This window comes from Panthera uncia, unplaced genomic scaffold, assembly GCF_023721935.1.
Source record: "Panthera uncia isolate 11264 unplaced genomic scaffold, Puncia_PCG_1.0 HiC_scaffold_166, whole genome shotgun sequence".
NCBI classification, from domain to species: Eukaryota; Metazoa; Chordata; class Mammalia; order Carnivora; family Felidae; genus Panthera; species Panthera uncia.
In genome coordinates, this window is record NW_026058316.1 from 54,626 (window position 1) to 76,399 (window position 21,774).

The 21,774-nt window shown below is 48.4% G+C and overlaps 1 pseudogene; it reads left to right on the forward strand.

Moving 5' to 3' along the window:
• The first annotated feature begins 16,250 nt into the window (after positions 1–16,250).
• LOC125917288 (40S ribosomal protein S3-like) lies at positions 16,251–16,961 on the forward strand (annotated as a pseudogene).
• Positions 16,962–21,774: the final 4,813 nt, after the last annotated feature.

A 21,774-nucleotide genomic window follows, 5' to 3' on the forward strand; every position in this document is an offset into this window, starting at 1 on the left:
TGGGCAAACGCAGGAAAAGCCCCAGGCCCATGGCAAAAAGCATAGTAAATGTTAGCTGTTTCTCCTATAAAATCCCTAGCTGCAAACACAAGGGACTCTTAAATACGGAGGACAAACGGTTGCCGGAGGGGAGGTGGCTGGGGGGTGGGCTAGATGGGTGATGGGCACTAAGGTGGGCGCTTGTTGTGATCAGCACTGGGAGTTATATGTATGTGATGAATCACTAGGTTCCACTCCTGAAACCAATGCTATACTGTATGTTAACTAACTTGAGTTTACATAAATTAAAAAAAAATTCTAAACTGCTTCTCAGGGGCTCAGACTCCCTCTTCTCTCCCTCTCTCTCCCTCTCTCTTTCTGTCTCCCACTCTCTCACCCTCTCACCAGTGCTCAACGTTGGCCATATCAGGGATTTTCGGTAAACCAGGGGTGCCAATGCCGACCTCCCACTCAGGTATAAGGTAACAAGGGTAAAGAGGGCGCCACCTCTATGCAGACAGGTGCACCTGGTGTCAAAGGTCCGCTGGGCCTTCCACCTCCTAAGCGCCCAGAGGTTAATTCTCTGTTAGAACGAAAAGACTCTCCCAGCAGCTGCTCGAAAACCGGAGGCTCTGTCTGCAGCCTTGTGGACAGGGCCTATTTCCTAAGCTAAGGGCGTCTGGGTGGCTCTTCTTCATTCCCTCCCAGGGGTCACAGACCAAGGGGCCCAAATCAGGGGTCATGATTTCTGACCGCCTTCCACAAAGGCCTCACTGAAGTAGATGCCTCATCCCTTTAGTAATGTGGTGGAGTAATTAAGGAAAATAAACTTTCCTTAAAAAGCGAAAGAGCCGTTTGGATCCATTCACGCACGAGGCACTGTCCCAAGACTAGGGTTTGGGGTGTGAGTGAGGCGTGTCTCACTCACCTTCCGCCAAGCACAGAGCTTTACTTCTCAGGAGGCAGGAAGAAGGGGCCTGTAGAACCGGGCGTGACAGCCAGGTACGCCAGCAGGGAGGGGGACTTCTCAAGCAGACGCTGCCGCTCTCTGCCTGTGAAAACGCCGGCTCCAATTCAAAGGTATCAAATATTTGCCTAGCTGTTCAACATTTCTTCAAATAATATACTCACGGCTAATTCATATCTAGACTCGATGTCTTCATCTCTCCCAGGCCTCCCTCCTGGATTAGCGTGTCTTGTCTATTCTGGGAGAAAGTTGTCCTACATTCTAAAAATAGGCCCTGGAGTCTGGACACTGGCATGCACAGTCAGCAGAGGCTCTTTTACTTATCTTGAGGGCCGTCCTGTGGGGACAGGTGCAGCAGAGCCCAGAGACACATCCGTGAAACAGCCAGTGTGGGCGCCCAGGTGCATGGAGGAGGCTGGGTCCTCGCGAGATGTCTGTTCTGGCTGCTGGCTTCCGAGTGAGGCGGTGGTCTGTTCCCAAGGACCCCCCTCCCAGCCTGGCTCTTTGACATTTGAGGGCAGTACAAGACTTTCACATCAGAGGCAAGGTCCTTTCTGTCCACATACAGGTCCCTTTCTTCCTCAGAGTTAGAAGCCCAGGATGTCCCTGTGTCAGCCAGGACCCGGCAGGAAGCAGGTGGCATGCTCGTTCAGGCCATTCAGGGAGAGCTTAATGAAGGGACATCTTTACAAAGGGGAGCCCAGGAAGGAGGGATGGCACTCTGGGTCTGGTAACAGGGGGGGCTCTTCCCACCCTGGGTTGCAGGGCCAAGAGAGGAGAAGCCACCTGAATCTGGAGGTGGAGAGTGCCATCCGACAGGGGAGGTGATCTTGGGAGGAGAAGCCTGGGGAATGGCCTCCCAACCACTCCCCGGTCCATGCCAGGGCTCCCCAAGCTCAAACCCACCCACAAGGCAGAGTTATGTGTGGATGTGTCCATGCAGGGGACCTGCTGGGGGAGGTAGTCAGAGCAGGTGAGGGAGGGTGCAGAAGAGGAGATGGTCAGCTCCCTGTCCCTTTCTTGGGACCTCTCCACCTCGCTCCCCACCTTCTGTCTCTCCTTGTACCAGTCATTATTTCTCTGATAGCCTCACCATCTGCATCTCGGACTGACTCCCCTTCTCTTTGTTTTCCTCCAGCTATATCTTCCCCACTTTCTGTGCCCTGAAGGAGGGCAGGTGGGTGCCCATGCCCCCTTCCCAATTGATGGAGTTGTAGGGGGTTCCAATAGTTCTCCCCATGGTCACCTGCCAATGCTAGAGGAGGGGGAGCAGCCTGGCCCTGGAGACCGGCTTCATGTGACTCTCTGCTCTTCCTCCTCTGCACTGCTCTAAATGAGGCCAATCAGGGCTGCTTTCATTTTATTACTTCAAGGACTTCCTCATCCACTTCCTTTCATCCTTCTTGCTGCTCTGGCCTGGAATTAGGGAGGAGGAGTTGTAGAACTCTAACGGCCCCACAGCCCTAATGAGAGCTCCCCCTGGGTGCCCAGCCTGCACACGTGCTGTGGGGGGGCCTGCGCTCAAGGAGTCACAGCAGATGGGGGCTGGACCCACCACCCATTCACACAGTCACTTGACAGAATGCACCCAGGGCCACCGCACTCGGGCCCTGCATGAGACCCCGGTTGTATATACAACAATGAAGGATTTAGTGTCTGCTCTTGACAAATACAGATATGTACCCTGTGTACTGTGTGACACAATGCATAAGCTCGTCTAAGCCTTAATTTCCTCTTCTGTTAAATGGGGGAGGCATCCCTAACCCCAGGCTTGCTTAGGGGTGATGTGAGATCACAGGGGGGCTGTTAAGTGACAGCAACTTGTGCCCCATCCATGTACATAAAAGGTAAAACCTCAAAAGGAAGATGGGGCCTCCCAGTTGGGGGCCGAGGATGCAGATCTCAGATAGCAGGGGGAGGGACAGATGTGGACCCAGACCTACAACTTCAGCTCTGGTTTTAAATGGAATAAAATAATCCCCCGAATAAATAACCCCTTGATGAGGCAGGTCCCCTTGTGAGGTCACTCCTAGTAACAGATCTCACCACGGCACAGAGAATGTTCTGCTCCCCCTATCTGGGGATGATATATACAGCCAGGTAATGCAAAATGAATTTTCATGTTATTTTTGCTTATTTTTTAAGTCCATTGGGTGCATCGTGGCTGATCGCTGTTCTGACATTTTTCTTCCCTCATTAAGAAAGATGCCCCTGGTGAGTTACCTGTGTCGGGCTCAGAGCAGAAAATAAATATCGCTGGCATCCACTTTCCTGTGCTCTCTGGGTGTAATTAAGAAAAAGGCACCTGCAGGAGACAGAAAGAACAGGGCAGAAAATGGCCAAGTGGTTACCCTTCACAAGAACTTTAAAACCATGGTCTTTAAAACCATCCAAATGTCACCCCTTCCATGACCTTCCTGACCTGTTGGGGCCTCCCTCCACCTTTGCACCCTAATGCTATTCCGTTCCACTGTGGTTTGCTTTCCTTTAGCATATATATCTCTTATCCCTGCTGTGGTAGACAGCTCTGTTCTTCCCTCTGTCCAAGGTACCTGATTTTCTTTTGGGACCCACAGTTCCTGGGAACCCCATGCAATCTGGGTGGAGCCTGCCTGTGCCCCAGGAGACAACCAAACCAGGGCAGTCTGACTTGTCTCAGGACTTGCCAGGAAATGCTTCATGAAATACTCTTGGGCTGAAGCTTAGCCTGGGGCCATGGCCATTTTGACTTCGGGGAGAAATTGTCTTGAGAAGGAAGCCAGACAGGGGTGCCTGGCTGGCTAAGTCAATAGAGCATGCGACTCTTGATCTCAGGGTCTTGAGTTTGAGCCTTACGTCGGTGGTAGAGGTTACTTTTAGGAGGAGGAGTGGGAGGAGGAGAAGAAACTGGACTGCTGAGCCTCTCATGAGAACTTGGGACCCGGTGTCCCATGTGTGCCCTGGATCTGGAGCCTGCTGAATCTTGCAGACAGGCATTATGGGGACCCTCCCATCTTGCCTCACTCTCACTGTGCCCAGCCACTGCCTATGGTTCAGGGAGCTTGTCATTGGGTCTGTCTCCAGAGGAGGCAGAACTGGCACCTTGGGCTCAGTGCTCAGGGCTGCAGCTCAGGAGCGTTGGTAATGCCCTGGCTTCCTGTTTTACAGCCAGAAGTGTTCCATAAATGGCACAGCTCCTTCAGTGAGCTAAGTCCCCACTTCCTTCTGGGTCTGACGCCCCCACCAGTGATCTCAGAACCCAGGGTGTGAGACTCAGTTCATCCCCTGGGCCAGCTGACCTGCTTCAGGGCCACATTTGCCACCTTCACCTTGGGTTTTTGTTCTGCATCTCTGCAGAGGGCTCGCATGCCAGGGTTTCTCTTTCTGTTCTGATCCCGCTGCCCCACTTTGGGCCCCTTTCCCCTGTCTTGTCTTGTCCTCTTTCCTCTATAACCTTTAGTCATGTTCACCAAATTGTGAGCATCTATTAGGCACCTGGTGTACACAGCCCGAGCAGAGGCTTCCCTGACAGCCTGTGTGACTTGAGTTCCCACCGTGTTCTCTCTCAGGGTGCCCCATTCTTTTCCTACGCAGCAGTTATCACCCTTTACCATTGTTTTTTGTAAGTGGTTTTTTGTTTACTGGATTCACTGCTGTCTCTTCAGTTATTCAGTTCTCAGAAGACGGAAACTTTTATTATTTTTCGCCTTACACTTAAGTCAGGGACTGGCACACAGGACCCTCAAGATACATCCATGGCATGACCCTGTGGGTGAACGTGAGGGGACCGGGCCCTGGCCCTGGTGCTGAAGCGCAGCATTGCAGACTGGGCCTGAGGCTGTTCCCACAAGGCTGGGCACCGGGTGGGCGGAGTGCTGTGGGGTGAGGGGTGGACCCAGGCCTCCAGACAGCTGTGGTGTGGAGTGTCCTTGTGCAGACCAGACCCAGAGCCCAGAGCCCTGAGAAGACATGAAGTCTGCTGGGTGGACATGCTCACTGGGTAAACTCTTGTGGCTGAAACACAGGGGATTTCAGAAACATGTAGAAGTGGGAGAATGGGGAATTCTGTTCACTGTTTGGTCATGTTCATCTGCTGGTTGCTCTCTGGTCACAGCTCCCCAGGGAGAAAGGCAACTCCCTGGGTCCCTGGGGCAGAGGTGGGCTGTGATGTCTCTGGTCTAAACTGCATCATTTGGCACAGGGCTGCTCTGCATGACAGGTGACTAATAATGCTTATCCCCCACAGGAAATGGCTTGTGAGTGTCCAAGTGTCCTATGTGCAGCGGCCAGTTTCAGGTCTGGGGTTAGTGTGGTGGGCAGAGTAGCCCAGTGAATGACCTGGCACCCATCCAGCATGACGTTATCCAACAAAGGAGGGTTGATTTTATCTCAAGGGGCCACCTCAGTGGTCTCTAAATGTGCTATTCACACCTCACGGCTGGCCCCAGGGGCCCCACACATAAGGCTGGTTCTAGCTGGAGGGGAGGCATAGGCCATTAGGCTTTGGTCTGAATTGCAGCCTTACCACTTAGTGGTGAGAGGTGTGGGCAAGCTCCCTGACTTTGCCCAAATGCACTTCCTGCACCTGAGAAAACTCTTGTGAGGCGTGGGGGGGGGTGGCTTGTCGACAGCTGGGCCCACAGTGAGGCCATCTCCCCATGGCTGCCCCCCGCCCTGGGCTCGGGGCTCCTCTGTCTCCTCCGCAGCTTTGCCTCCAGTACAGCAGGCAGCAGCTGCCCGTGCCAGTGTCTGTAGAGCACGCGTTCTTGGCCTCCCTGCCCGGTTGTGCTTCCTGGACGGCAGGGACTTGGTATGTCTGGATGCTGTCCTTCTTCCTGCTTTACCACCGAGGGCCCAACACCGGGCCTTGTGCATGCTTGGTGCTCAGAAGGCATTTGATGAGTGAGTGGTGTATAAATGACTAATAGGAATTCAATCCATGTTAGCAGAAATACCAAACCGCTATGCTGACTTCCCCCAAACTACCTGCCACCCTTCATCAGCACTTGGCCCGCCAGCAGGGAGAAGGGCCTTTACTTAGTCTTGGGACCAGCCAGCCAGGAGAGCGAGGCCCACCCGGCTTAGCGCCTCGAGCCACAGATGCAGGACTGATGGTGCCCTCAGAAGCTCACACTGGGCCTCCTCAGGGCCCCATCTGTAGAGGGAGGTCTTTCTGTAAGCAGCTGCGGTGGAGCCTGGAGGCTGCAGGGGCTCCACGCCCCCTGCCTTCTGTGTTGGCCAGTAGATGGGGAGCTAGTGACCAGACCCAGCTCCCTCTCCCGCACATGTGGGCCAGTACTTGGAATCTATGACACCTGATGAAGGCTGCGTTAGCCAGGCTCCCAATGGGGAGCCAGTCTCTGCCACTTGCAGGAGCCAGGCAACCCTGAGAGCCAGGGCTCCGGGGGCGAGGAATGAGGTTTCGACTTTAAATCTGGCCGTTCTCATGTCACTCCAGCCCCGTTCCCCAGAAATAAGCTGGTCCAGTCTGCCATCTTTCCAGACAGTTCCTGTTGAAGCAGAAATAGTCCAAATTCTAAATGTCTAGACACTGACATATGGGGTTTCTTGATATTGTTTTCATACAGGAAAACTTGCTCTGAAAAACACAGCTACACACAGCCACTCACACACCACCGGCCCCACGCACAAAATCCTGATTTTCAAAATGTTCAGAGCCCTTCCTGAACTTGCCTGAGAGATGATGTCATCAGAGTTTGTTACTGGGGAGTTTTAGAGATCTTTCTTTAAACACACACACATGCACAGGCACCCCGACACACACAACACTGACAATTTGTCTTCTCTCCTCTTCCCAACAGCAGGGGGTTCCAGCCCTTGAATATGTATGGGCCTTTGCTGCATGCTAGAAAATGAAACACCTGAGTTCATGGGCGCTGTGAACGGGGGGCAGACAGCCCAAGGATGGGAGACAGGTGCCCTAGGCAGGGAACCAGGACACGACACTGGGAAGTCTCTTTAGCTCATTTTGTTCATCAGTAAACTGGGAATAGTAGTTCCTTCCTTGCTTGCGAGATGTGAAAATCTCTGCAGGAGATTGGATAAACAGAGGTTGCCGCTGTGACGTTGGAGATGGGAGAGCAGCAAGAATGACCATCTGGGCTCTGGAACGAGCTGTCTGTGCTTGAATCTTGCCTCTGCCCATTGCTAGCTATGTGACCTTGGTGGAGCTACTTAACCTTTCTGTGCCTCTGGCTCCTCAGCTATAAAGTACCGATAACATGAATAGCTGTGACCTCATCAGGTTTTCGTGAGGACCGGATAAGTTCATAGGAGTTGGCTGGTCTGTGCGGAGGCGCTGACACCCAGTGCCTGGTGTGCCATAATTACTGCCTCCTCCCAGTAGGGTCCCTCTTTCTACCCAGAGTCTTCTCTAGGACATGGCCCTCAAGCCTGGGCCTCCCAAGGGTCAGGAGAAGCCTGGGCCACTTCCACTTGTGCAAGCGTCCAGTATATGAAGTCATAACAAAATGCCAAAGCAAGGTTACACAAGTTAAGGTAAACTGAATACATTTACATAAAGCAATTCAGTGGTTTTCGACAGACACACAGAGACTCCCTGGAAACCCTCACTGGACACAGTGGCAACACTATGATGTTCGTCAGGAATGGATGGCCTGGGAGAAAAGGTTCTCCTTCCCTTTGCCCTAGCCTGCCCTTAGCAGGCCCTGTCTTGAGGTATTCGTGTATCCCATAAATAGGAAGAACAGAAATATCCCTGACTTCCAGCCTGGGCAGAGGCAGAGACTAAGGGCTGGGGGGTCCGGAGGATGGCTAGTGCCCAGCTGGGAACCTGCATTTCCCTGGAGCATGCTAAGGTGCTGGGTGGCCGCAGGGAGGAAGCAGGTGGGGTGCCCTGCACAGCTGTGTGCGGAGGGGCCATGGGGGGAGGGGCAGCCGGAGCAGCCACATCAGGCAGGCCATGGACTTGTTGCTGGACTGGCCTCCTTGGGAAGCACCCCCTCCTCCCCAGTCTCCCCAGGGTTGTCCAAGAGCCTGGGGAGGATGATTTAAAATGACTTGCAGCTCAGGGCTCCTGGCTGGCTCAGTTCGATAAGCATCCAACTCTTGGTTTCAGCTCAGGTCATGATCTCGCAGTTTGTGAGTTAAAGCCCCACGTTGGGCTCTGCGCTGACTGCATGGAGCCTGCTTGGGATCCCTTCTCTCTCTCTCTCTCTCTCTCTCTCTCTCTCTCTCCCTCTCTCTCTCTGCCCCTCCCCTGCTCACACACTTTCCCTCAAAATAAATAAACAAGCTTAAAAAATTAAAAAATAAAATAAAATGACTAGCAGCTTAAATGACTCCGAAAAATTTCTATTCCCAGTGTGTCCCCATGCTCCCTGGGATTGAGTGACAGGAGTTCAGTTTTACAAACCTAGCCAACACCCAGCTCCTGTGGTTGCAGGAAGCTCCAGCTTCGACACCTGCTTCCTCCCTGGTTGGCCCTCTCCCTGACTCCCTGGGACCTGGGGTGTTCTCTGTCTGCATGATCTGCTCTACAGGTGTCTTGGGGCTCAGCCAGGAAGTTCCTGGCCGGCAGGGTCAGAATCTGGTTCTCATCTTCTTCCCAGGACCCCCACCTAGCCCCTGGGTTCCTCAATCCTGGCTGTGCATGGCTGTCACCTGGGGGGTGGGGGTCTTTAAAATGCCAGCACCTGCTTCGGCACCCCCCCACCCCCAATGCAGAACAACAGTGCATGTCACCCCAGTCAGGCCCAGGCATGCCTCAGTTGCATATTTGACCTGCACGCCCACTATGGAACCTAAACCCAGGCTGGGGGCTGCTTCCAGAAGGGTTCTGAGAAGAGGATTCAGGTCCAGAGAGGTAGCTTTACAGCGCAGCCACAACAGGAATGCCAGCGGGTGACAGAGACTCTTTGCACCGTGAAGGCTGTGAGTCTGATCAAACAAGATTTAGCTCCAAATCCAGCCTGATTTACCCAAGTACAACTGTGGGCCAAGTGCTTGTTCGAGCATTATCACCTCCCTCCTTGCCACAACATACCCATCTTTTTGAGTGTATGGGGCCAGAAGGGCTCTATGTTAGAACAGGGAGCATCAGGCTGGCAGGGAATCCATCCCGGCTTGTTCCCAGGGAATTGATCTTTATGCAGAGTGGCTTGAATGCCCATACATCCTTTGGTCCAGCTTGGAGTTTCCTAAACTCGAGCACACGTAAGTTTTACTACGCAGAACTGGGAGCCTGGAACCGTACATGCTGTGCCGTGGGTGATTCCGGGGGCCTTCAGGGTAACACTGAAGTGTGCAGAACTCTGCGGTGACTGGGGGCGGCAGTCTGACAGCCCGGCTGCAGTGACCTGCCCACCTCCTGCTCCCCATGTCATTTCCACTTGGCTCCCTTCTCTCTCTCTCTATCCTCGGCCATCAGGACTTTCTCTTGTCCCTCACCTGGCCAGATTTGTTCACAGCTGCAGCCACAGCACCTACAATTGTGCCTGGGGCAAGGTTGTTTCCTGATGAGCATTTGTTGTTCTTGACAAATGCTGAGGATGGCAGGTGCTCCCAGAGCTAACAGTGAATTTGGGTAGATGGACGGGACAGACGGTCAGCTCAGGACCCCTGTGGGAGGTTCTGGGGATGCCCTGCCCCTGCCCTTCAGCATTTGCTGTTCCCCGCATGCAGCTGAGCCTGTGTCTGGCGCTCTGCTTGGGGACCCGAGATGGCCTGGCCAAGGGGGCCTGCTGTGCCTGTGTGCAGAACAGGTGGGAAGTGCCAGCTGTTGCAACTCAGGGAATAGCCTCCAGTGGGTGACAAAAGAAGCTGTGGATAAATAGCCCAGTTCCCTTGTCCTCCGGATGGGCTGTGTCCCAGGTCCCCGCGGTAGGACTGTGTGGGTTCCTCCACTCTGGACTGGCCTCCTTCCTTCCGCTTCCCTGCCTCACAGTGCCAGCCTCCCACGGACAGTGCCTGGAAGAACCACCCTTGGCACAGTCTACCCAGCAGCCTTTCAGTGAAGGAGCCACCCAGGGCGAGGGAGGCACCCTGAGGCTCTGACTGCTTGTGGAGAGCCCGTCCCTAGGAGGACAGTAGTGACCTGGTGGTTCCCTTTGCTCTAGTGTTGGATCTCAGGTTCCTGGGGAAAGTGACTCCTTTGGCTTCCTGGCTTGGACCCACAGACAAACTGAACAAGGTGAAAAAAGTTGTCATTTGGAAAAGTCTTGTGGCCAAAGGCTGCAGGGGGATGGGGCTTGGGAGAGACGGGGCTGAAATGCCTGGAGAAGCCAGGGAAGCCACTCCTTCCGGAACAAACTTCCCAGCCCGGACACAGGCGACAGCCACCCGTGGGAGCAAAGAAAGTTTCGCTGCTCCTCCCTCCCAGAGATATTTCCAAGAGCTTTATTTTTCTCGCCAGTTGGCTAAGAAGCAAAAAAGGAACAATAGATTCAAGCTGAAATAATTTGCATTTATGATGAACACAAGGAATATCTACCTTGCATTTTCCTAAAAAAGAAAAATTAAACCCCGTTTTTAATTAACTGATAAACTATTAATCAAATTTTTGCAATGTTAGGTGACACATTATTCATTTAGATAGAATGACTGTGAACTTAAACTAATCAAATCTGATTTGCCCACATAGGCTTGATTGAAATACATTTTAACTAGCATATACAAAGAGAAAATCTTGGATTTCTTACCTAATCTTCAGAGTATACTGCTGAGTTAATAAGGGCAGTTTTTTTTTTTAAATGAGACCACCATTTCTTCATCTGCATATCAAAATCAAGAGGAACTTAATTGCAAAACACATATTCCTGAAATCTAATCATTACACTGCTTTAGGGTATTTTATTGAAGCATGTTAAATTATGGACAGAATATTAATGATGGAGCTAATCAAACCCAATTAGTCACTTCTAACAATAGTCACATAAATATACAAGTCAGGTACTAAAGTACTGTAGATATGATGTAAAATTGTTAAAATATTAAATGTATGGGATATTTATGAAATATTCATGTAGAATTTAAAGCCAAAAATTATCGGATAAGTCCCTTTAAAGAAAACAGGTTTGGCAGTGTCCTACGATATTTGTGGAGAATTCACAAGTTTTCACCTATTCTCCAGGTACATTTGAATCCAGGGGATTAGCGAGTCTATAATCAATCAATCAGCAAATTCTAATAAGATGACTTACCATATTCATGACCCAGTATTTCACTCCTGCATCCAGAGACTTTTTTCAGTCTTTTGTTTTCTGACTTTTTCAAGGCCTGGTGGAAGGGTAGGTCTGGAGTCTCGGGGCCTTGGGAAAGCTGATGGAGGGCTGGATAGAGTGCTCTGAGTCCATGGTGTTTCCTCCCCACCCCCATCCCCATGCCCAGGGTGAAGCCAGGCAGGACAAGGCGGGGAAGCTGCTGTCTGGTGGACCTTCTCCTCCTCCCATTGGTGAGGTGTCAGGAAAGGATGCTAAGAGGCCCAGGGGAGTTCCAGCCGTGGCCTATGAGGAGTCTTGGTGGAAGATTCCAAGCCCGGGAGCTGGACCAAAGCAGGTAGGCAGCACCAGATATGGGAATCCCCTCTGCAGAGACCTCCCCCCGCCCTGTTCCCTTCCAAGCATGGCTGCATGGTCCCAGACCAGCACCCACACAGGCCTGCATGGCAATTTCACCCAGGGCTAGCTCCCAGGGCTTCACTAGTCAAGGAAGCTGTCAAGCTTCACAATTCTCTTTACTGGCCCTCGTCCGATCCTAGTGTCCCATCCAGACCCCTGCTTTCCCCTCTCCTGTCCCTCTTTCCGGAACGCTGCCCTCCTGCCTCTCATGCTGGAGTCTCAGTTCTGGGCAGACAGTGGTCCTGTGGCACAGGTCCCTGCTCTGGCCAAACATCCCAAGTGACGCATTAGAGCGATAGTAGCCGCTGTCCCCCCGACCCATGCATCTCCCCGTCTATCTATCGTATAAACCAAGGAGGAGCATGTCCTAGACCCTGTGCTGGACCATCCCTAAACTCAGGGAGCACAGAAAAGAAGCAGAAGTTTTACTGCTTTTTCCTGTACGTCACGCATGTTCCTGCTGCAGATAACAGCATCTCCGTTTTCCTTCAAAGAGCCCCTCTGCCCCCACTTTGAGCCTCTAAGGTTTGGGGGCTGCTCCACTCCCTGGAGTCACAGTGGGCAGATGACCCAGACCTGCCAGTAGTGCTCCACCCCTTTGTCCCTGTGATAGGCTTCCGGGTGGGAATGTGATCTGGATGTAATCTTGGGGGTTTTGCTGGAACTATAAGGAAAGAGAACCCCTTTTCTGCTGGGGCATCCTGGGAGCAGAGGCTGGGGCCGCAGCACGCACAGAGACTAACGCAGAGGAGAGAACAAGTCCCAATGACATTGCTTGAGCTCCCCAATTCCGCTGTGCCCGAAAGGCTAGTTACCTGCGCCAATAAGTCTCCCCTCTTTTCCTTTTTTTTTTTCCCTTAGCCAGTTGGAGTTGTGTTTCCTGGCACTTGCAACCCAAAGAGTCACGGTTAATGGACAGGAGAGAAACAGAAGAGGTACAATCTAGACGCTCAGATGAGGTAGTGTGCGGTGTCAGCAGCAGGACACGGCCTTGGAGCTTCTGCAGCTTGTGGGACTGGAAGGTGGACAGAAATCAGGCTCTGGTTCTTGACTGACAGGTCACCCCCAGGTGCCCCTTTGTGATCTGTGAGGGAGGACAAGCGGAGTAAATGTGGTCACCCTGCGAGAGAGGGGGTCATGGTGTGGACACATTGAGCATCATTGTGGCATCCAGGGCCTGACATGTGGCTCAATGAACAGTTGCAGGTGTGCACAGGTTGATATATTCTAGCAAGTTTACATGCCAGACTAGTACTGAAGATACAAGCTCCTTCTGGCAAGAATCCCCTTCTTGCCTGGTACCCATGGCTCTCCGCGGATGCCCCACGCATACTCCTGCTGTGGTTGCACCTCTGAGTTTATGAGTGCCCGAGCACCTTCCCCAGCCTCTGGAACCCTCCATCCCTCTGTCTTCTCCTTCCGCGAGGCCCAGAAGGACACCTCCTCCATGAAGCCTGCCCTTGGATCTAACTTGTTTTTATGGATCTCTCATGACCTTGGCTTTCCATGCCTTGGAGTGGGAAGGGGAAATCTTGGGGCAGACGCGACATCCACGTTTGGGTGTAGGCAGCAGCGGAGACTGAGGGTCAGACTACAGATGCAGAGTTAAAAATAAAGAGCTTAGCAGAAGCCAACCACCTCACCAGAGATGAGCAGGGGAATTTGCAGCAGGGCCATGGGACTCCTCACAAGACATGGAGTTGTGTTCACATCATGCACTTCTTTCTTTTTAAGTTTTTAAGAATGTTTCTTTATTTTTGAGAGAGAGACAGAATGCGAGCGAGGGAAGGGCAGAGAGAAAAGGGGGCACAGAATCTGAAGCACACTCTGGGCTCTGAGCTGTCAGCGCAGAGACCAACTCGGGACTCGAAGCCATGAACCATGAGAGCATGACCTCAGCCGAAGTTGGACACTCAACCGACTGAGCCACCCAAGTGCCCCTCACTTCATGCACTTCTAATCTCTATGGACAGGGCGATGCCCTTGACCTGAGTGTAGGCCTGCAACCCAGGTCTCCTACCAGACCATGAGCCCCCAAGGGCGGGCAAGGAGCTGGCCTATTTCTATCAGCCTTCTGGTGACATCAGGACTGTTGGTTGGTGGACAACTCCAGACTCTGAGAACTTTCCAGAGGCTCTGAGACCCCAGTCTCGTGTTTCCCAAACCAGGCTCTAATTGAGATTTAGTTTGGGGTCAGCATGTGGCCTACATTTGTGGGCCGTTGGTACAACTTCACACCAGGCTAAGCTGCCTTTTTGTTCATGTATTTTTGAATAATTTTTAAAAATCAGATAATAATCATAAATTCATAAAAATCATAAACACCAGTTAACATTTTTCTTTTTGCCATTTCTGTCTCACACATAGACGCCTGATGCCAGGCACCGTGTCATTTCCAGGTAGTGAGTGTCCTTCTTCATGTTTCCTTGGCCACATGTGTAAGCAAATCTAGGAATCGTCCAGAAGTGCCATAGCACCTTTGCCTTTTTTCTTTGTTGCCAAATTTACATTCCCACCATAATGTGTAAGGGTTTCCCCAGACCTTCTCTGACCCATGGTATCATTAGGCTTAAATGTTTTTTCTTATCTCATGGGTATGAAATAGTAGCTCATGGTTGATTTAATGTGTATCTTCCCAATTGCTAGAAGCCCCATGTGCCTTTTCAGGCAATTTTTAATCCACCCCATCATCACGCTGGTCTCCTCCCTCTCAAGACTGGGCTCCTGTAGGAGGCACAGCTGCTGTGTATTTCAGGTAAGCAACTTAGCCTCCATGTCCTTGCCTGTGAAATGGACAAAACAATGGCTAATTCATGAGGTTTAGACAATGCAGACCAGCTATTTCAGCCTCATAGGGTCCAAAGCTGATGAGTAGACCACAGTCTGTCTTACTTCTGCAAGGAATCAGGCCTGGGGTGACGCTCTCATTTTTGTCAGGAGGAAGGGAATCTGCATTGATGAGTCGAGGGTGCCATTTCAATTCAAGCAGTGCTTCTCTGAAGCTGGGGTAGCAGAGAAAAGTGAACCTTCTCCCTGCAGGAAGCTGGGGAGGAGGAGGTGGGCAAGGAGGAGGAGAGCAGGAACCACATTCAGAGTCCCATTTTTGGGGGTTGGAGAACCTGTGTGCTTCAAGGTCCCCTGCTCCTGTTGGCAGGCCTCCATCTGTTCTCCATATAGCCAGGCAAGTGGCCTTTCCTACCTGGGGGCCTTGGCAGACATATGAAGGGGAGGCAGAGCCCAGGGTCAGGTCAGGCTGACACCACCAAAAGGAAGCATCTGTTGTGGGAGACATACCTGACAGATGATTTATTTCTGCCCTAAGTTCCCCAACGGCCCAGCCTTATCTCTGCTTTGCAAGGCCTCCCAGGCCCCAAGGCAGAAGAACTCTGCTTCACTCAAGGCAGCAGAGAACCATCTAGGGGACTGCCTGAATTTCCTAGAAAATTTTTCTGGGAACATCCCAAAGCAACCTATTAGCCATCAAAGCACCAACAAATTACCTGAACTTTTCAACTACCCGAAAAGCAGTAGCAAATCACCTTCAAAGGCACTCATTTCAGAGGTACAATTTGATGAGTTTTGGCAAATACGTATACTTGTCTAACCAGACCTAAACCTTCCAAAATGCATGATTTCTATGGGCTTTGATACAATTAGTTGAAAACATGACATTGCAGTTTTTCCCAATCAGTGAGCAAGAACACTGACCCACATCAGGGAAGACCAGCATTCCCTGGCTGGATTTTAACAGAAACTATAGTTGGTAGACAGACTGGAAAGTGAGCACATGATTTATTGATGCCTGTTCCCCATTTGGATTCACATAGCTTTCTGAAGTGCCTTTTTAGTTATCAAAACCATGAAGCCAAGTATCAGGAACCAGGCTTCCGAATTGCTGCCTCACAAAGTGTTCATCAAGATTTTCGAAAATAATGAAGAACAATTAATCACACTGGCACTCACTAAGAATATCATAATTAATATTTGGGTGAGAGCAAAACGATTGTGTTAATAAATATATTATTTTAAATGTTTATCTTGTCTTTGTAAAATGTGTATTTTGTGTGTGTCTTGTTACAAATGAATGAAATAGTACCATAAGATACAGCAGACCCAGAGACAAGGACCTGGGTACAGGTTGGTTGTTCATCTAGGAGGTGGTTTCAGGAAGTGGGAGGGAGGCCATGGGGTAGGGAGACAGAGAAGGATGCAGTAGTAATGGGTTGGCTCACTCCCACAGAGGCTGTGTGAGGCTTCATGAGGAATGCATTCCAAGCATCCCATAGAGAGATGGGGAAGTTGGGAAATTGTCCTTTGGGACACTTTCCTTCTTTGGTTGAGAGTTGCTCTTGGGATGTTAACTTTTTGCCACTTTCAGGCTCCCTGAAAGCTTGGGTGGTGCTGGAAAAGCCTTTAGTCTGACAACCATTGGTGGTGGAAGCTGTCATCTGTGTGGGAAGGAACCACTCTAACTGTTGCCAAACTCAGCCACGGGCTGAGGAGATATGGGGTGGCCATCTACAGTGTTCACTAAAAGCTCTGTCTGCGCTTGTAAATATCTGACTGAAAACATGCATCTAAAACTGAATGGAGATCACTAACCCGGAGACTGTTCAGAAGGCCATGATCAACCAGTGACTGGGAACCACTGGTCTTTGAATCCAAACTCCACCCTTGTTATTAACAGTAAACGCATGCCTTTGCTTTAGGTGGCACACGGCAGCAAGATGGCGGGACAAATTTCCAAGAAGAGGAAGTTTGCAGCCGATGGCATCTTCAAAGTTGAACTGAATGGGTTTCTCACTCGGGAGCTGACTGAAGATAGCCATTCTATAGTTGAGGTCTGAGTTACACCAACCAGGACAGAAATCATTATCTTGGTCACCAGGATGCAGAATGTTCTTGGGCCAGTGGATCCAGGAATTGAGTGTTGTGGTTCAGAAGAGGTTTGGTTTCTCTGAGGTCAGTGCAGAGCTTTATGCTGAAAAGGTGGCCACAAGAGGTCTGTGTGCTATCACCCAGGCAGAGTCTCCACCTACAAACTCCTAGGAGGCCTTGAGGTGCAGAGAGCGTGCTGTGGCGTCCACTCATCACGGAGAGTGGGGCCAAAGGCTGTGAGGTCGAGGGGTGTGGGAAACTCCAAGGACAGAGGACTAAATCCATGAATTTTGTGGATAGCCCGATGATTCGCAGGGGGAGCCCTGTTAACTAGTACTTTAACACCGCATGTGCTGCTGAGTCAGGGTATGCTGGGCGTCAAAGTGAAGACTGTGTTTCCCTGGGACCCAAGTGGTAAGACTGGCCCTAAGAAGCCCCTGCCTGATCACGTGAGCATTGTGGAACCCAAAGATGAGACACTACCTACCGTTCCCCTCTTGGAACAGAAGGGTGGGAAACCAGAGTCACCTGCCATGACACGGCCAGTGCCCATAGTGTAACAGGGTCTTGTTGGCAGCCGGATCTGGAGTCTGGATATAGCTTTGTAAATACTTTTAATAAAATCTTTAAAAAAGAAAAAAAAAAAACAGTGAAAGCACACCTGTCCTTCCTGGCCACAATCCACCCCGTTCCCCTGGCACCTAGCCCAGATTATTTTATGGGTGAACTCAGTTAAATCGTTAAGGAGCAGACAATAATCATGCTGCTTAAACTGTCCCGGAGCACGAAAAAGACCTACTATGTTCCTAGACAGAAAAGCTCGCTATTGAAATTATGGTCATTCCCTTTGTATTACTCGTCAGATTCAATGTCATTCTAATCAAATGAAGAGAAAGTTGTTTTGTCAAAATTGTTATGCCTTTCTTTTAAACCCTCTTGAAAGGCACCCCTTAATGCCTTTGATTTCTGTTTTTTTTTTAATTTTTTAAAAGTTTAATTACTTTTGAGAGAGAGAGACAGAGCATGAACAGAGGAAGGGCAGAGAGAGAGGAAGATATAGAATCTGAAGCAGGCTCCAGGCTCTGAGCTGTCAGCACAGAGCCCGACGTGGGGCTTGAACTCATGAACTGAGAAATCATGATCTGAACCAAAGTTGGATGCTTCACTGACTGAGCCACCCAGGAGCCCCTGAATTCTATTTTTAATCCATTTAATTCAGGTATAATTTCCATACCCACAAAAAAATACTTTAAGCATCCACTTAAAGCATACAATTTGATGAGGTTGGCAGATGTATGCACCTCTGAAAGTGGCCCCACAGTTGAGACAGAATATTTCCATCACCTCCAAAGGTTTCCTAGCGCCCCTTTCTCTCCACCCTTCCCTCTCTCGGCCACAATCCCAGCAACCACTGATCCATTTTCTGTTATCAGGGATCAACTTGCTTTTTCTAGATTTTACGTAAGTGGAATTATGCAGTATGTGTCTGGCATCTTTTATGCGGCACAATTATTTTGACATTTGTCCATGTGGTTTGTTCATGTTCATGACCAGGTAGTTTTCCATTGCACAGATATACCACATTTTGTTCCCCTGTTATATCATGTATGTTGCTTCCAGGTTTTGGCTGTTGCAAATAAACAGTGAATATCTGTGTACAAGTCTTTGTGGGCATGGATCAGTTTTCTATTGCTCCTGAAACAAATTACCACAAATTTAGGGCTCAGAACATTAGCCATTTGCTATCTCACCATTCTGTATGTCAGAGGTCTGGGTACAGACTTGCTCATTGGGACCCTCTGCTTAGGGTTTCCAAGGCTGAAGTCAAGGTGTTGGACATCGTTGGGTCTCATCTGGAAGCTCTGTGGGGAAGAGTCCAAGTTCATCTGTTTCCTTGCAGCTGTAGGGCTGAGGTCTCTTTTCTTTGCCAGCTCCCAGCACAGGCCAGCCTTTGGGCTTAGAGAATGCCCCCTGGCTCTTCCTCATGGCCACCTGTGTCTCAAAACATCAAAGGCACATCAAATTTTTCATATGCTCAGAATCTCTCTGACTTCTCTCCTGCTGCATCTCTACTGACTCCAGCTGGAGAAAATTCTCTGCTTTTAAGAGTTCATGTGATCATATTTTCCCGTATGATACAGGATGATCTCCCTTAATTACATTTGCAAAACCCCTCTTGCCATATTCATAGATTCCAGGGATTAGGGTCTGAACATCTTAATAGGTCATTTTGTCTACCACAGGTTATATGTTTCAGTTTATATTGAGTTAAATACCATAGTGAAATGCCTAGGTTGCAAGGTAGGTGTGTATTTAACTTTACAAAAAAATAATATGCCAGTTTATATTCCCACCAGCAGCATGTGAAAGTTCTACTTGTTCCATATCCTTGTCAACACTTGGTATTGTCAGTCTTTTCTTATTTTAGCCATTCTAAATACGTAGTTTCTTTTGCATTTCCCTGATGACCAATGATGTTAAGCACCATTTCATTTGATCCTTGGTCATTTGTATATTTTCTTTTATCAGTTGTCTATTCAAATATTTTGTCCATCTTTTTGATTGGGTTATTTATCTTTTTATATCTGATTGTAAAGATTCGTTCTGTGTTCTGTGATTAAATGCTTTGTGAGTTATATGTATCGAGTCGCATTCTAGTCTGTGACTCAACCTTTTTATTATATTAGAGTGACTTCCTAAGAGCTAAAATTTTTAATTATGATAAAGTGCAGATTATCATTTTTTCTTTATCATTCATGCTTTCTGTATTTTAAGAAATCTTTGCCCGCCCTAAAATTACAAAGATTTTCTCCTGTGTTTTCATCTAGAATTTTTATCACTTATAATTTTACATTTATGTCTGTGACCCATATCAAATTAATTTTATGTATGATGTGAGTTAAGGGCCAATGTTCTTATTTTCCAATGGATGCCCAATAGTTACATTTGTTGAAAACTTACTTTTTCTTTACTAAATTGCCTTGCCATCTTTGTCAAAAGCAATTGAAAATATATGTGTGTGGGACACCTGGGTGGCTCAATCAGTTAAGTGTGCGACTTTTGATTTCGGCTCAGGTCATGATCTCATGATTGGTTAGTCTGACCGAGTTGGTCCCTGTGCTGACAGCATGGAGTCTGCTTGGGATTCTCTCTCCCTCTTGCTCATTTCCCCTCCCCCACCTCACAGATGTGTGCACTCTCACTCTCTCTCAAAATAAATAAGTAGACTTAAAAAAATATGTGTGGATCTATTTCTGGACTCTGTATTCTGTTTCATTGTTTGTCCTTTTGCCAATACCTCCTTGTGTGATTAATGCAGATTATAGTATGACTTGAAATCAGGTTGTGCAAATCCTCCAATTTTGTTTACCTTAAAGAATTGCTTTAGCTATTACAGGTCATTTATATTTCTATATGTGTTTTACAATTAGTTTGTTAATTTCTATAAAAAATCTTGCTGGAATTCTTACAGGGATTGCTTTTAATCTATAGATAAGTTTGGGGGGAATTGACATTTCAGCTGTATTCAAACTTCCAATTCAGAAATGGTGTGTTTTTCCATGTAATCAATGTTCTTTACTCTTTTTTTTTTCTTTTTTTTTCTTTTTTAATATATGAAATTTACTGTCAAATTGGTTTCCATACAACACCCAGTGCTCATCCCAAAAGGTGCCCTCCTCAATACCCATCACCCACCCTGCCCTCCCTCCCACCGTGCCCTCCCTCCCACCCCCCATCAACCCTCAGTTTGTTCTCAGTTTTTAACAGTCTCTTATGCTTTGGCTCTCTCCCACTCTAACCTCTTTTTTTTTTTTTTTTTTTCTTCTTTCCTTCCCCTCCCCCATGGGTTTCTGTTATGTTTCTCAGGATCCACATAAGAGTGAAACCATATGGTATCTGTCTTTCTCTGTATGGCTTATTTCACTTAGCATCACACTCTCCAGTTCCATCCATGTTGCTACGAAAGGCCATATTTCATTTTTTCTCATTGCCACGTAGTATTCCATTGTGTATATAAACCACAATTTCTTTATCCAATGTTCTTTACTCTTAATTGTAGAAGACTTTTATGTCTTTTGTTGTATTTACTGCTAAGTATGTTTATTGATGCCATTTTATTTCACTTATCACAATACCCTCTAGTTCCATCCATGTTGTCACAAATGGCGATATCTCATTTTTTATAGCTGAGTAATATTCCATGGTATATATATACCACGTCTTTTTATCCATTCATCTATTGATGGACACTTAGGTTGCTTCCACATCTTGGCTATTGTAAAAAATGATGCAATAAACCTAGGGGTGCACTTATCTTTTTTAATTAGTGTTTTTTTAATGTTTTATTTATTTTTAAGACGAGAGAAACAGAGCATGAGTGGGAATGGGGCAGAGAGAGAGGGAGACACAGAATCTGAAGCAGGCTCCAGGCTCTGAGCTGTCAGCACAGAGCTTGATGCGGGGCCCAAACTCACAAACTGTGAGATCATGACCTGAGCTGAAGTCGGATGCTCAACCGACTGAGCCACCCAGGGGCCCCTGAATTAGTGTTTTCCTTTTCTTTGGGTAAATACCCACGTGGAATTACTGGATCATATTGTATTTCTATTTTTAATTTTTTGAGGAACCTCTCCATACTGTTTTCTACAGGGGTCACATAAAATTACATTCCCACCAACAGAGCACAAAGATTACCTTTTCTCCACATTCTCATCAACACTTATTATTTCTTGTCTTATTTCTTGTCTAGCCAATATCACTGGTGTGAAGTGGTATCTCATGGTAGCTTTGATCCGATCTGCATTTCTCTGATGATTAGTGATGTTAGCATTTTTCATATATCCATGGCCAGCTTTATCTCTTCTTTGGAGAAATTTCTATTCAGGTCCTCTGCCCATTTTTTAATTGAATTGTTTGTTTGAGGTTTTAAAAAAATATATTGAGTTGTGCGAGAGTTTTTTCCCCTATATTTTGGATATATCATTTGTAAATATCTTCTCCCATTTGGTAGGTTTTTTTTTTTCATTTTGTTGATGGCTTCCTTTGTTGTGTAAAAATTTTTACTTTGGTGTAGTTCCAATAGTTTACTTTTGCTTTTGTTTCCTTTGCCTCAGGAAACATCTAGAAAGAAACTGGTAGGGCCATTGTTAGAGAAAGTACTACCTGTACTCATGTCTGGGGTTTTTATGGTTTCTGGTCTCAAATTTAGGTCTTTAGTCCACTCGAGTTTATTTTTTGTGGATGGTCTAAGAAAGTGGTCCAGTTTCAGTCTCTTGTATGTAGCTGTCCAGTTTTCCTAACACCATTTGTTGAAGAGACTGTCTTTTCCCCATTGCATACTCTTGCCTGCTCTGTCACAGATTAATTGACCAT